The sequence below is a fragment of the Sus scrofa genome, chromosome 15, assembly GCF_054392235.1.
Source record: "Sus scrofa isolate SSC_HxYL_T2T_F1_AM1 chromosome 15, Sscrofa_HxYL_maternal_Yorkshire_Landrace_v2.0, whole genome shotgun sequence".
In the NCBI taxonomy this organism is placed as follows: Eukaryota; Metazoa; Chordata; class Mammalia; order Artiodactyla; family Suidae; genus Sus; species Sus scrofa.
In genome coordinates, this window is record NC_139397.1 from 139,289,505 (window position 1) to 139,302,808 (window position 13,304).

Here is a 13,304-nt window from a genome sequence, read left to right on the forward strand (position 1 = left end):
CAGAAGGCAACTCAGAATAGCATAGCAAATAGCCAGGCATGGGGTGATAATGACTTGGAACTAGATAGCGGGAGCAGTGTTGGGAAAGATGAAGAGGCAATGTTTGAGTTCTGGGACTCAGCAATAGCAAAAGAAGACTAGCAACTGTGCACACATGTCCTATTTAGATTCCCCTAGGCATTCTAGCTAATGGTATCTGCCAGGATATTCATATCGTTCCTCCCTGGTCTCGTGTGGTGGGGGTTCTATTGTCCTGTTGAGTCATGCTCATGCTTTGTTGTAGAGACAGCTGCATTTCCCTATGGGAGAGGAGGCATTATTTGTTTTGTATTGTGTGACATGCTAGAGAATCCTGGAGGAAAGAGGTTCTGTGAAGGCAGGCATTGTTAATACGGAGACAACCACAAAAAATAGGTACTTAGGATATGAAGAAATTTACAGGAAAGAAGCTGGAAATTACCATCAAGAATTAGCTTCTAAAATGTGAGCAAGCATACTTATCATTTAACACAAAGAGAGCAGCAGGAGAGAAAAGTACAAAATATTTTTAAACTCCCAAACTTGGAAAAGCTTGGGCCTGGACTTCACCCTCCCTTGGGCTGACTCAGACTTTCTTTTTTTTTTTGTCTTTTTGCTATTTCTTGGGCCGCTCCCGCGGCATATGGAGGTTCCCAGGCTAGGGGTCGAATCGGAGCTGTGGCCGCCAGCCTACGCCAGAGCCACAGCAACTCGGGATCCGAGCCGCGTCTGCAACCTACACCACAGTTCACGGCAACGCCGGATCGTTAACCCACTGAGCAAGGGCAGGGACCGAACCTGCAACCTCATGGTTCCTAGTTGGATTCGTTAACCACTGCGCCACGATGGGAAATCCTTGATCATCCATTTCATGCATGTGTCCTTACTCTTCTACTGCTGCAGGCTTAGATTTCTCAAAGAAGGACTGTCTCTCCCCCTGCAAGGAGGCCCATTCAACCACTGTCCAGACCAGTATAAAGATACTTCACACACAGAACTGCACGAGTTCATGCTTGGGGTGTGCCAGGTTTTACAGGGCCCCCAAATCATGTGAAGTTGACGAAAGTCCTCTTGGCCATTGTTACAAGGCTCATATATATACACAGTTCCAATCTAGAAAACACTGTTGCTTGCTGTCATTTTTTCCCCTCTTCTCTTCAGACAGGGCAGCCAGTGTCCTCAGCAGTCCCTCAGGACCACCTTGCCTAGCCTCAGTGGGAATGAAGCATGTAGAGTGAACTATGTGTACTCTTTATGGGTTTCACTAGAAGAATTTCAGTTTGAAGACATGGTACTTGAAGCTATTTTATTATTTGCATAAAGGTCTTTGATCTTAGTGCTGTAGTTTCTTGGTGTATGATCTCTTAAAAATAAACAAAATGAGGTCCATAGTTTTCCCTTTTAATACTTTTTGACTTCAATTACATTTCATTTGATATTAATGTTGCCACATTTGCTTCTTCATTGATATAATTCTCTTTCTCCATCTTTAGTCATGTTTTATTTTTCTCAGGGTGTGTTTTTTGAAGATAGAAAATAGATATTTTTAAACTGGATATGGGGCTTTTTGTCTTTTAATAGGGAAATTTTACCTGTTCACACTATTATGATTACTAAAAATATTTGCTGAGCTTTGTTTATTTATTTATTTTTATGGCCATACCTGTGACATATGGAATTTCCCAGGCTAAGTGTCAAATTGGAGCTTCAGCTGATGTCTACACCACAGCTTATGGCAACACTGGATCCTTAACGCACTGGATAGAGGCCAGGGATTGAACCCACATCCTCCCAAAGATGTCAGGTCCTTACCCCATTGGGCCACAATGGGAAATGCTAAAGTTTTATTTATTATCTACATACACATTTCATTGCATGTTGATGGGAAAAGGATGAGGAATGATAATGCATAAGTTTTAGATGCAATTATTCAATTAATGATCCCAGTGATGTCTGGGCTCCCTCCTACTCTTTTTTTTTTAAGTTAAAAAATTTTTTTTATTACTAAATGAATTGATTAATTTGTAGTTGTACAATGATCATCATAATCCAATTTTATAGGATTTCCATCCCACAACCCCGCTGTATCCCTCCACCCCCCAAAACTGTCTCCTTTAGAGACCATAAGTTTTTCAAAGTCTGTGAGTCAGTAACTGTTCTGCAAAGAAGTTCATTATGTCCTTTTTTCAGATTCCACATGTCAGTGAAAACATTTGATGTTGGTGTCTCATTGTATGGCTGACTTCACTTAGCATGATGATTTCTAGGTCCATTCATGTTGCTAAAAATGCCGGAATTTCGTTCCTTTTAATGGCTGAGTAATGTTCCATTGTGTGTATGTACCATGTCTTCTTCATCCACTCCTCTGTCGACGGACATTTAGGTTTTTTCCATGTCTTGGCTATTGCAAATAGCGCTGCAAAGAACATCAGAGTACATGTGTCTTTGTGAGTCATGGTTTTCTCTGGATAGATACCCAGAAGTGGGATTGCTGGATCAAATGGTAGTTCTAGTTTTAGTTTTCTGAAGCATCTCCATACTGTTTTCCACAGTGGTTGCACCAATTTATAATCCTACCAATAGTGTAATAGGGTTCCTTTTTCTCCACACCCTCTCCAGCACTTATTGTTTGTAGACTTTTGGTGATGGCCATTCTGGCTGGTGTAAAGTGGTTGCACATCTTTTCATGTGTTTTTTGGCCATCCGTATGTCTTTGGAGAACTGTCTGTTTAGATCCTCTGCCCATGTTTTGATGGGGTTGTTTGTTTTTTTGGTACTGAGCTGCAGAAGGTGTTTATAAATTTTGGAGATTAATTCCTTGTCAGTCGATTCCTTCGCAAAGATTTTCTCCCATTCTGTGGGTTGTCTTTTTGTTTTGTTTAGGGTTTCCTTTGCTGTGCAGAAACTTTGAAGTTTGATTAGGTCCCATTTGTTTATTTTTGTTTTTACTGTCATTACTCTAAGAGATGGATCTGAGATGTTGCTGTCATTTATGTCAGAGAGTGTTTGGCCTATGTTTTCCTCTAAGAGTTTTATAGTGTCTGGTCTTTTATCTAGGTCTTTAATCCATTCTGAGTTTATTTTTGTGCATGGTGTTCTAATTCCTTCTTTTCCGTGTGGCTGTCCAGTTTTCCCAGCACCACTTACTGAAGAGGTTGTCTTTTCTCCATTGTATATTCTTGCCTCCTTTGTCATAGATGAGTTGGCTGTAGGTGTGTGGGCTTAATTCTGGGCTTTCTATCCGGTTCCACTGAGTTATATTTCTGTCTTTGTGCTAGTACCATATGGTTTTGATGATTTATTTATTTAGTTAGTTAGTTTTTCCTCCTACTCTTTATAGATTGAATTTAGAGCACTCTTAGAACCAGTTCAGAAGTGTTTCCTCACACAGTGTTTTGACTTTCTCTAGCCTTTTTTTTTTCCCTTTGTCTAACACCACTTGTCTTCCTTCTCTAATATATCCCTACAATTTTTTGATTTACTAATGATGTTCTTTATTGTTTTCCTCTGTTATTATGATTTTCTTTTTATTAAAAATATTTTATGCATTTTATGGGAACTGGACATAAGAGGAAAGGAAGGCACCTCTGCTCTATTGGCCATGTCAACAATCCAATTCCCCAAGATCTTATTTCCAGACACTTTTGGTTTTGGGGGGAATAGTGGGTTCAGGTTTTGAGTGTGTGAATGTCTAACATGTTGCACAAAATCCTGGGTTCTACTTAATTCTTTCTCTCTCTCTTTTTTTTTTTTTTTTTTTGTTCTGGAGGGGTTGAATGTCTTTTCCTCTTTTTTTCTTACCTTCACTGGATTCTATTTGAAAATCAAATTAAATCAGTCAAGAAGCAATTATAATAAATATCATGCTCTCTTGCCCAGTTGGTTCAGGAGGTGGGGGTTGGGAACCTGCTGTAGCGTGATTAATTTTCATCATTTGCATTTGAATCCTAACTGTCACTAAGTGCTTGGTCAGGCAACCTCCCTGTGCCTATAAGAATGGGAATAGTAATGGAATATCCTTCATATAGGTGATTGTGGAGTGTAAATGAATTAACATATGTAAATTTTTAGACCAGTGAATGGCATTTTAAGCCCCTAGTCTCTGAATAAATTGCATCCCAGGAGTTCTCTGTTATAACATTTATTTTTTTTAATTTTTTTGGCCACCCCACAGCATATGAAATTCCTGGGCCAGGGATCAGACCTGTGATGCAGTTGTGACCTATGCCACAGCTGAGGCAATGCCAGATCCTTTAACCCACTGTGCCAGGTAGGGATCGAACCTGTGTCCTGGAGCTGTGAATATGCCCCAGCTGTGCCACAATAGGAGCTTTTTTTAAAAATAACATTTAAATGTACTACCAAATATTAGCCTTCAGTGTTGCTTTGGGATTGTTTCAGTTGTCTCTTGCTGTTTTACAAATCATCCCACTTGAATCCCAAAACTTTGCAGCTTAAAACAGCAATAACAATCCTTTATTTTACAATTTTCTGCAATCTAGTCTGGGCTCTGCTCTGTGATTCTTCTTTGTGTTGGTCTGCTAGGGCTAGAATGTCCAGAATGGCTTCTTTACTCCTAAATCTGGTGCATTACTGAAACAGATAGTGGCCAGTGGGGCTTCCCTCTCTCTCTCTCTCTCTTTTTCTTTTCCTCTATGGCTAGCTTGGGCTTCCTCAGAGCATGGTGGTTTCAGAGTAGTTGAACTTATTATGTGATGTCTGGCTCCTCATAGAGGGTAAGCAGAAGTTAGCCGTCCTCTTAAAGCCTGGACTCAGAAGTCCCAGAATATCGCTTTTGTTATATTGGTCAAACACAAGTCACAAATCTTTCCCAGTTAGAAGGGGAGGGGAAAAAGACTCCACCTCTTCAAAAGTGGAGCAGCAGGCAGGTAGAAAGGAAAGAAAATGATGGAACTGCCTTTAGAAGTTATGTACCACAGATTTTTTTTTTGCTTCTCGGGGCCATTCCTCGGGGCCATATGGAAGTTCCCAGGCTAGGGTTTCTAGAATGTTTAGTTTATTTCTCAATTAGATGGTATTCACTTTGATGCTGGGACAATGTATTTTACCCATCTTTTATAATCTCACTTAGTGCTCTGTAAATACCATGTGCTCAACAAAATAGTGGTAAGGTGATATTAGCACAATAAATACAAGTTTGTTCAAGTCTGGAAAGCATAGTTGACTTTTTTCAGTTGGGGGAGAATCCACAAAAGAGGAAAAAGAGGATAGAAATTTTCTTAGGGAACTATTAATTTCTATAATTATTCTAGGAAATAATATATACCTTTAAAATTTCCTTCCTTCTCTCCCTTATTTCTTCCCTGTTATTCTTTGCTACATAACTCTAAATGATCTCCAGTTTCAGAGGAGAAATGAAGGGATGCAGTCGTGGGGCTGTGTCACCTCTGTGTGTGTTACCATGGTGATGGGAGGAGTTTATTCCTACAGCCCTAGCCTGAAGGCTTTTTCTCTAAACACCCAAGGCCTCCTTTGCTTTTCATCAATTCTGGATGCTAGCACTTGCCACATAGCCTCTTCCTTGAATTATATTTCAAAGATTAATGGTTTGTGGAAGAATGCTCAAGGTTTAGATTTGCATCAAGAGACTCATAAAACAAGCATGTAAAATAGTGCTGTAGAAACAGAGCATCATTCTTGGTGATTTTTAAAGTATGAGTCTAAAGCTGCTTACATCTGGGTCTCTATTTCTTAGTGGGAACAGAAATGGTTCAACTTTTGAATTAGGGTCTGTAGAGAGCTTTTGGCTTGGGGGCTACGAATGCCCTTTAGTCATTTTTTTTTTTTCTAGGCCGTCCTTTACTTTGTTTCTAGTGGGCGCTTAGGGTTGTGAATGTTAAAAAATAAAGAGGCAAAATGAGAGGGCATAGTTACAGTACAGCCCTGTAACGCTGAAGAGCTGTCAGAATGCTGGGTTTCAGTGGCGTTGCTTCATGTCAGAAGTCTTGATTGTCTTGGCTTTCACAAAAGGTGTTTTGCCTTATTTATAACTTGGAATAATTTTCTAATTTCTAATAAGTTAGAATAAGAATTTCTAATATATATATATATATATAAAATGAAGGCAGGTGTAGGGGGCTGGAGCAGCATGTGGGAGAGGCATTGCTGGGAGAAAAATAGGGAGTGAAAAGGACGACATCAAAATATGCTTCTCCCTGGGGAGCTGAATCTGAAAGGCTGAGTGAGAGTCCTTGCTAATTTCTTCAGGTGTTTTGGATTTTGGCTTACTTTACCTAGAGCCTGTAATTTCATGTGGGTTTGCCTTTGTTGATTTTCATCCTTATGTCAGAGCTATGACTTCCATTAAGCATCAGAAATGAGCCTGTGTGTGCGTGGCTGACAGGTGCTAAAACACCTCCTTGTTCAGCACATAATTAAGAGTTCAGGTACTGAAAATAGATAAATTACAGTTTTAGGCATTTTCTACTACTTTTCACTTTGCAACCTTGGGAAAATTACTTAGTTCTTCCAAACCTTGGTTTTATCATAAAACCCTGAAGTATGGGTGTTACTTTCTGGCTTGATTCAGTGTACCCCAGCTTCTCATCTCACAGGCCCTTAGGGAAGTATTGATCAGGAAGGGGGAAATGTGCCTCTTGTTTGGGTTACAAGTTTGGAGGCCTGCATTCCAAACTTGGTTCTGCAATGTCTCACTGTGTGCATTAATCACATACGGAGGTTCCTCAGAAAACTCAATATAGAATGACCATATGACCCAGCAATCCCACTCCTGGGCATATATCTGGACAAAACCTTCATTTGAAAAGATGCATGTTCAGGAGTTCCCTTTGTGGCTCACAGTTAATGAACCTGACCAGGATCCATGAGGATGCAGGATCGATCCCTGGCTTCACTCAGTGGGTTAAGGATCTGGCGTTGCCCTGAGCTGTGGTATAGGTCACAGATGCAGCTTGGATACTGTGTTGCTGTGGCTGTGATGTAGGCCGGCAGCTGTAGTTCCGATTCAACACCTAGCCTGGGAACTTCCATATGCCACAGGTGTGGCCCTAAAAAGCAAAAAAAAAAAAAAACAAAAAACAAACAAAAAAAAACCACCAAAAAACCAAAAAAACAATAACATGCTACCCTATGTTCATTGCAGCACTATTCACAGTGGTCAAGACATGGAGACCACATAAATGTTCATTGACAGATGAACAGATGAAGAAGATGTACTTATATACAATGGAATACCACTGAGCTGTAAAAAAGAACAATATAATGCCATTTGCGGTAACATGGATGCAACTAGACATTCTCATACTTAGTGAAGTAAGTCAGAAAGAGAATCATGTCACTTATATGTGGAATCTAAAATATGGCACAAATAGACCTATCTATGGAACAGAAGCAAACTCACAGACATGGAGAAGAGACTTATGGTGCCAAGGGTGGGGAGGGATGGGATGGACTGGAAATTTGGGGTTAGTAGATGCAAACCATTACATTTAGAGTGGATAAGTGATGAGGTCCTGCTGTATAGCACCGGAAACTATATCCAATCACTCGTGATAGAACATTATACAAGCTAATATGGGAAACAGAGTATGTATGTGTGTGTGTGTGTGTGTGTGTGTGTGTGTATACAAAACTGAGTCACTTTTTGTACAGCAGAAATTGACAGAACATTGTAAATAAACCATAATTTAATTCGAAAACTTAAAAAAAATAAAACGAGGCAGGTCGTCTCCAGGGCCCTCCCTGCTCTGATTCACTGAGTATGCACTGTTTCTGTCTCTGCTCACACTGGGCAATTTCTGATACTATCTTCCCTTTCTTCTGATTTTTCTCTTTGAATCAGCCCTCACTTTGGGTTTCCACATGGATTCTTTTTCTTTTCCATCATGACAATGACCACCTCTTGGTCATTAGTCTGTAAGTACACCTGGTTTCTAGGTAGAAGAAGCAGCATGGGAAGGTGTGTTAAAGAAAGTTAGCCATCCCAATTCCTTCTTACTATTCCTTAAGTGTCTCAGCTTGATTCTGCGTCAGGGACTTTGTACATCCTGTTCCATGAGCCTCAAGTCGCTAGATCTTGTCATCTCTGGCTCTTTCTCATTTTTCAAGTCCTGGCTGGGGCGGCTTTTCCTCAGAGAGGCCTTCCCTGTCACCCTGTTCACAGTCACTCTCAGCAGACCTCTGCCCTCTCTGAAATGATTATACTTCTGTGACGCTCAGTCAACATCTGCCTCCTGCTGGCAGAAATTTGCCCCACGACAGCAGGGACCTTGCCTGCCTCATGCACCCCTGAATCCCCAGCACCTGGAACAGTACCTTGCCTTTGGTCAGAACTCAGTTTAGGCACTGATCCTGTGTCCTTAACCACGACCCTACATTGCTGTCAGGAACGAGAAATGAAGGCAGCTGCTGTAAGGGATGAACTGGATGACACCAGATAATGATGATACAGCCCTCATCCTTATCTGACCTGACCCTGAGGATCCTGGCTCACAGACTGGGCTTGCCAAAGAGCTAACTGCTTTTGAGCTGTGGTTTAACTTCTCTAGACCTCATATGATGCATTTTAAAACATGCATGAGTTTTAGAAAAATCAATACCTCACATGTATGGATCCCTTTCTCTGTGTCAGGCACTGGTCCCTCATTTATAGGCATCATCTTTTCCCATCCTCACACCAGCCCTTTGAGGTATTATGATTATCTCCACTTACAGAAGGCACCTGAGACTGAGCTTGAAATCCTACTTGTCTTAGTCTGCTAAGGCTTCCAATACAAACAAACAAACAAATAAACCACCCACACACTCAGGGAAGGCTTCCACAAAAGAAATTATTTTTCTTACAGTTCTGGATGCTGGAAGGTGAAGATTAGGGTGTTGCAGGTTTGGTTTCTCCTGAGGCCTCTCACTTTGTCTTGCAGAGGGACACCTTCTATGTCCTCACATGGCCTTTTCTCTGTGCACCCCCATCTCTGCTGTCACCCCTCTTCTTATAAGGCCATCAGTCACATTGGACTAGGGGCCTCTTCTTATGGCCTCATTTAACCTTAATTACCACTTTAAAGACCCTTTTCCCAAATACAGCCACATTGGAGGGCCAGGGCTTTGACATCAGAAATTTTGAGCTCCCAGCCCCTCAGCTCATAAGCCACTCAGCTCATAAGCACTCAGCTAATGAGCAGACATTATTCGAATCTAGGCTCCATTTCCATGCCCCAACCACCATTCTATAATACCATGAGGATTTTTTCCCAACTGCCATTCATAAGAAGTTAAGCTTGGAGGAGCTAGAGGTTGCCTCCATGACTGCAACGTGGATATTGGGAAAGGAAGCACAGCTGGCCGAAGACTAAGTGACCTCTTGGCATTACTCTTGGGTGTTCTCAGACTGGGTAATGAAGTGAAGGCTGCCACATCCCATTACTCACAGCATGTCCAACAGGAAACACTATTGACAGAAGTGACTGAGCACTACAATGAACCAGAAACTACCCATCTCTCCTAAAATTATTGGAGGGTACATTTTGCATCAGTTCTCTAATGAATAATTGGCAGTTATTCAGGCACTTAAAAGGCCAGGGAGGTTTAAAGAGGCAGAGCTGATGTTTGCAGGAGTGTCTCATTGATGCCTCTCTCCTCGGTTGACAGGGGCTCATGTAGCAGCCGGGGCCCAGGAAATGAGATCTTCCCGTGATGCTGTTTGGATGGATGTGAGCTGCCAGGCATCACTGAGCATGTCTCGCTGCCATTTGCCACCTGTTCAGTCATATCCTCTGAGAAGTTACCATGTGCCTGGCATCCTTGGGAGAAGCAGTGATTCCTGTCCCTTTCAGCAGCTGAGTTCAACATCTAAATCATTAGCCATACTATGGAGCAAAGCATAGTCCCAGAGTATCACTGATGGAACCCAGATTATCATTCTCACTATATCAAACCCCTTCTTCTTCTGCTCCCATCCCTCTTGCTTTTCCTTCCCTTACCCCTTGGTTTTATAGTTACTGAATGACATGACATGCATTTACTTGATATTGTCTCATTGTAACCTCATAAGATCCACACAAAGTCATTATGGCTATCACCATACTTTTATATATAAAACTAGCTTAGAAGCAGTCTACACCGGTGTGGTATAAGAATGACTTCCCTCCTTTTTTTCTTCAATCAGTGCCTGTGCTGTGTTGAATGCGCCTTCTCTGCTGAGTGGGAAGCTCCTAAATGACTTTATGGGTGGTTTTGTAGCTTCCAGCTCACCTTCAATTCTTTATTTTTATTTTTTATTTTTTAGCCTTTTAGGGCTGCACCCACAGCATATGGAGGTTCCCATGCTAGGGGTCTAATTGGAGCTACAGGTGCAGGCCTATACCACAGCCACAGTAACACAGGATCTGAGCTGCATCTGCGACCTACACCACAACTCATGGCAGTGTCAGATCCTTAACCCATTGAGTGAGGCCAGGGATTGAACCTGAAACCTCATGGTTCCTAGTCAGCTTCGTTTCTGCTGTGCCACGACAGGAACTCCTCACCTTCAATTCTTTAAAACCTTAGTCCAGCTCCAACTATTTTCTATCCAGTGTCCCCAACCCACTAACAACAATAAATCCATCATTCGGTAATGGAATTCTTTGCATTTAATCCTATTTTAGATTAGTTATCTCTATATCATGTGACGTGATGTCAGGGAGCTTAATCTTAGAATTTCTTTCCAGTTACGTGGAGGGTTTTCAGGATGGCTGGCCAAATGAGGGATGTGCAGTGCTATGTGGGGTTTTGGCATTAACTCTTCATGGTGAGATGCTTGTTGAAACTTGTAACTCATTGAACTTTGTCTGGTACTGCTGTGACTGCTTTCGTAAAAGGACTTTGCTCCTTTCTTTGCACTTGGATATACATAGAAATGTTCAAATCCTTCCCTCTGTGAGATGGATGTGTTTGTGAGGTGCTGGGCTCCATTTATTGGCATTGTTACTTCTCTTGCTAACTCGAGGATGAAAACAAGTCAGTTGGCCAGAGAAGGAGAAGGATCGGGTCTCACAAATTCAAATTTAGATAGATTGTTTAAGCAAGGACTCACACATTTTTTTGGGACTTCTTTGTTTGTTTTGTGAGACTGATGGGCTTCTGGCTTTAATCAAAATCTTGTCCATTACGATGAGAAAATAAATGTCAGAAAAATTTAAATATACTTAAATACAAGATACTTAGAGGATTATAACCCTTCTTTGGTTTTCAGTAGAATTGGCTTTTCAAAAAAGTTTTTAGGGGTTCCTGTTGTGGCTCAGTGGTAATAAACATGAGTAGTATCCATGAAGATATGTGTTCAATCCCTGGCCTCCCTCAGTGGGTTAAGGATCTAGCGTTGCCATGAGCTACAGTGTAAGTCAAAGACATGGTTTGGATCTGGTGTTGCTGTGGCTGTGGTATAAGCTGACAGCTGCAGCTCTATTTTGACCCCTAGCCTGGGAAATTCTGTATGCCTTGGGTGCAACTCCAAAAAGACAAAAAAATAAAGTTTTTAAGTCATTGCATTTTTAAGAACATTAAAATCTAAATTGAATAAAAAATTCAGAAAAGTCTACATAAGCAAAATAGCAAGTATTGAGATAAACGTTTTCGTTTAATTCCACAACCAACATTTCTAAAATTTCACAAGGTATCACTTTTGTATACATTCAAGTATATTCAAATATATTTTGGAAATTGATATTCTGAAGTTATAGAAGTCTATAATACCCTTTAAAGTTTATTTACTGAAAGAAATTATGTTTAAATATTATTTATTTTAAGGAGTAAATATTATTTATTTTAAATGCCTAGAAAAAGCTTATTCTAAAATCTTATCAGGAAGAATCAGACTTGAGTCAATTGTTGATATTGAAAGCCAGTGTAAATGATTAAGTAAAAAATTGAGATGAAACAAGAAAATAAAATTGATGATACTTCATTTAGGAACATGTAATTCTAGATAAAAACAAGAACAAAAATCATGCATGGCTCCTCTCTTTGTAAAAAAGGCTGTGGAAAACAAGTTAAATTTTATAAAAATTACATGTAGTCTCAAAATGAAACTTATCACTGGTGATAATAAGTGATAAAAGTAAAAACGAGTTTAACTGGAAAAAAAAAAAAAGAATATTTGGAGTTCCCGTCGTGGCGCAGTGGTTAACGAATCCTACTAGGAACCATGAGGTTGCGGGTTCGGTCCCTGCCCTTGCTCAGTGGGTTAACGATCCGGCGTTGCCGTGAGCTGTGGTGTAGGTCGCAGACGTAGCTTGGATCCCACGTTGCTGTGGCTCTGGCGTAGGCTGGTGGCTACGGCTCCGATTGGACCCCTAGCCTGGGAACCTCCATATGCCACGGGAGTGGCCCAAGAAATAGCAAAAAGACAAAAAAAAAAAAATCAAAAACAAAAAAAAAAAAACAAGTTTAACTGGGATGATTGTCAAGATGGTCAAGGGAAAATATTCCTTGGTACAGCCCCTCTATACCAAAATTATGGTAATTGATTGTAGACATTTATGGAAAGAACCACACACATGGTTTTCAGATATAACTTTAATTTTTAGAAGTATTTGAATGGTTTAAATGTGTGCTTTAATTTGGAAACATCCTACAACTTTCCCCACAAATTGTCTGAGCCCAAGAGTAAGCTGTGGTTTACCCTCAGGAAGGCTTATGCTCTTCAAGTCCTGTGCTGTTTCCATGGAGGGGGAACATCAACCCTTTTCTGCCTTGTTAGACCTTTCAAGGCCCTTCTGTCTTTGTTGATGAGCCTCTGGCCAGGGGCCTTTTGTGAACCAGACAAGAGCTTCTTGGAATGTGTGGGAGCTGTGGAAAAATGACAGCTCTTAATATTGTAGCATGGTTGCCATTACCATTGTGTGTGTTGGGAGAGTTTGTGTGAAAAATATATTCTCTGAGCAGTTGGCACTTGACTTGCTCTTCGGAAGAAAACTGTCTTTGTTTTCTATCTACTAAGACATTTGGGATAGCAGGTGAGACAGAGCCTGAGGTTAATAAAATAGAGCCAGAGCAGTAAAAGAGACAGTTAAAGCACTCAGAACAAGGGAATAAAACCATTTTGCTCTCAGAGGAAAAGACTGAGACTCTCAGAGTAAGACTGGGTACCACAGGGGTGGCCAGGCTGGTGAAATCCCCAGAGGGTAGGTGACCTCCCAAGCTGAAGGTGGGGATGCCTAATTTTCACATGAGTTGTTTACATCTCTGTTTACACTCCTTGTATTCCTTTCACATCAGTAGTAAAGTTACTCCCCATTTTCCTTTAGGAATTGAGGGAATGGAGGGAA

The 13,304-nt window shown here is 40.9% G+C and overlaps 1 protein-coding gene across 3 annotated transcripts in view; it reads right to left on the reverse strand.

The window, feature by feature from the left end:
* LOC110257090 (uncharacterized) overlaps positions 1-13,304 on the reverse strand; it is a 58,420-nt gene that overhangs the window by 9,890 nt on the left and 35,226 nt on the right. The window contains exon 4 of one of the 3 annotated variants that reach the window (XR_014830001.1): positions 11,599-12,825. The exons of the other annotated variants lie outside the window; for them this stretch is intronic. The gene's annotated coding sequence lies outside the window, so the exon portion shown is untranslated. Of the gene's footprint in view, positions 1-11,598; positions 12,826-13,304 lie in introns of those variants that run through there. 3 annotated transcript variants of the gene reach the window in all.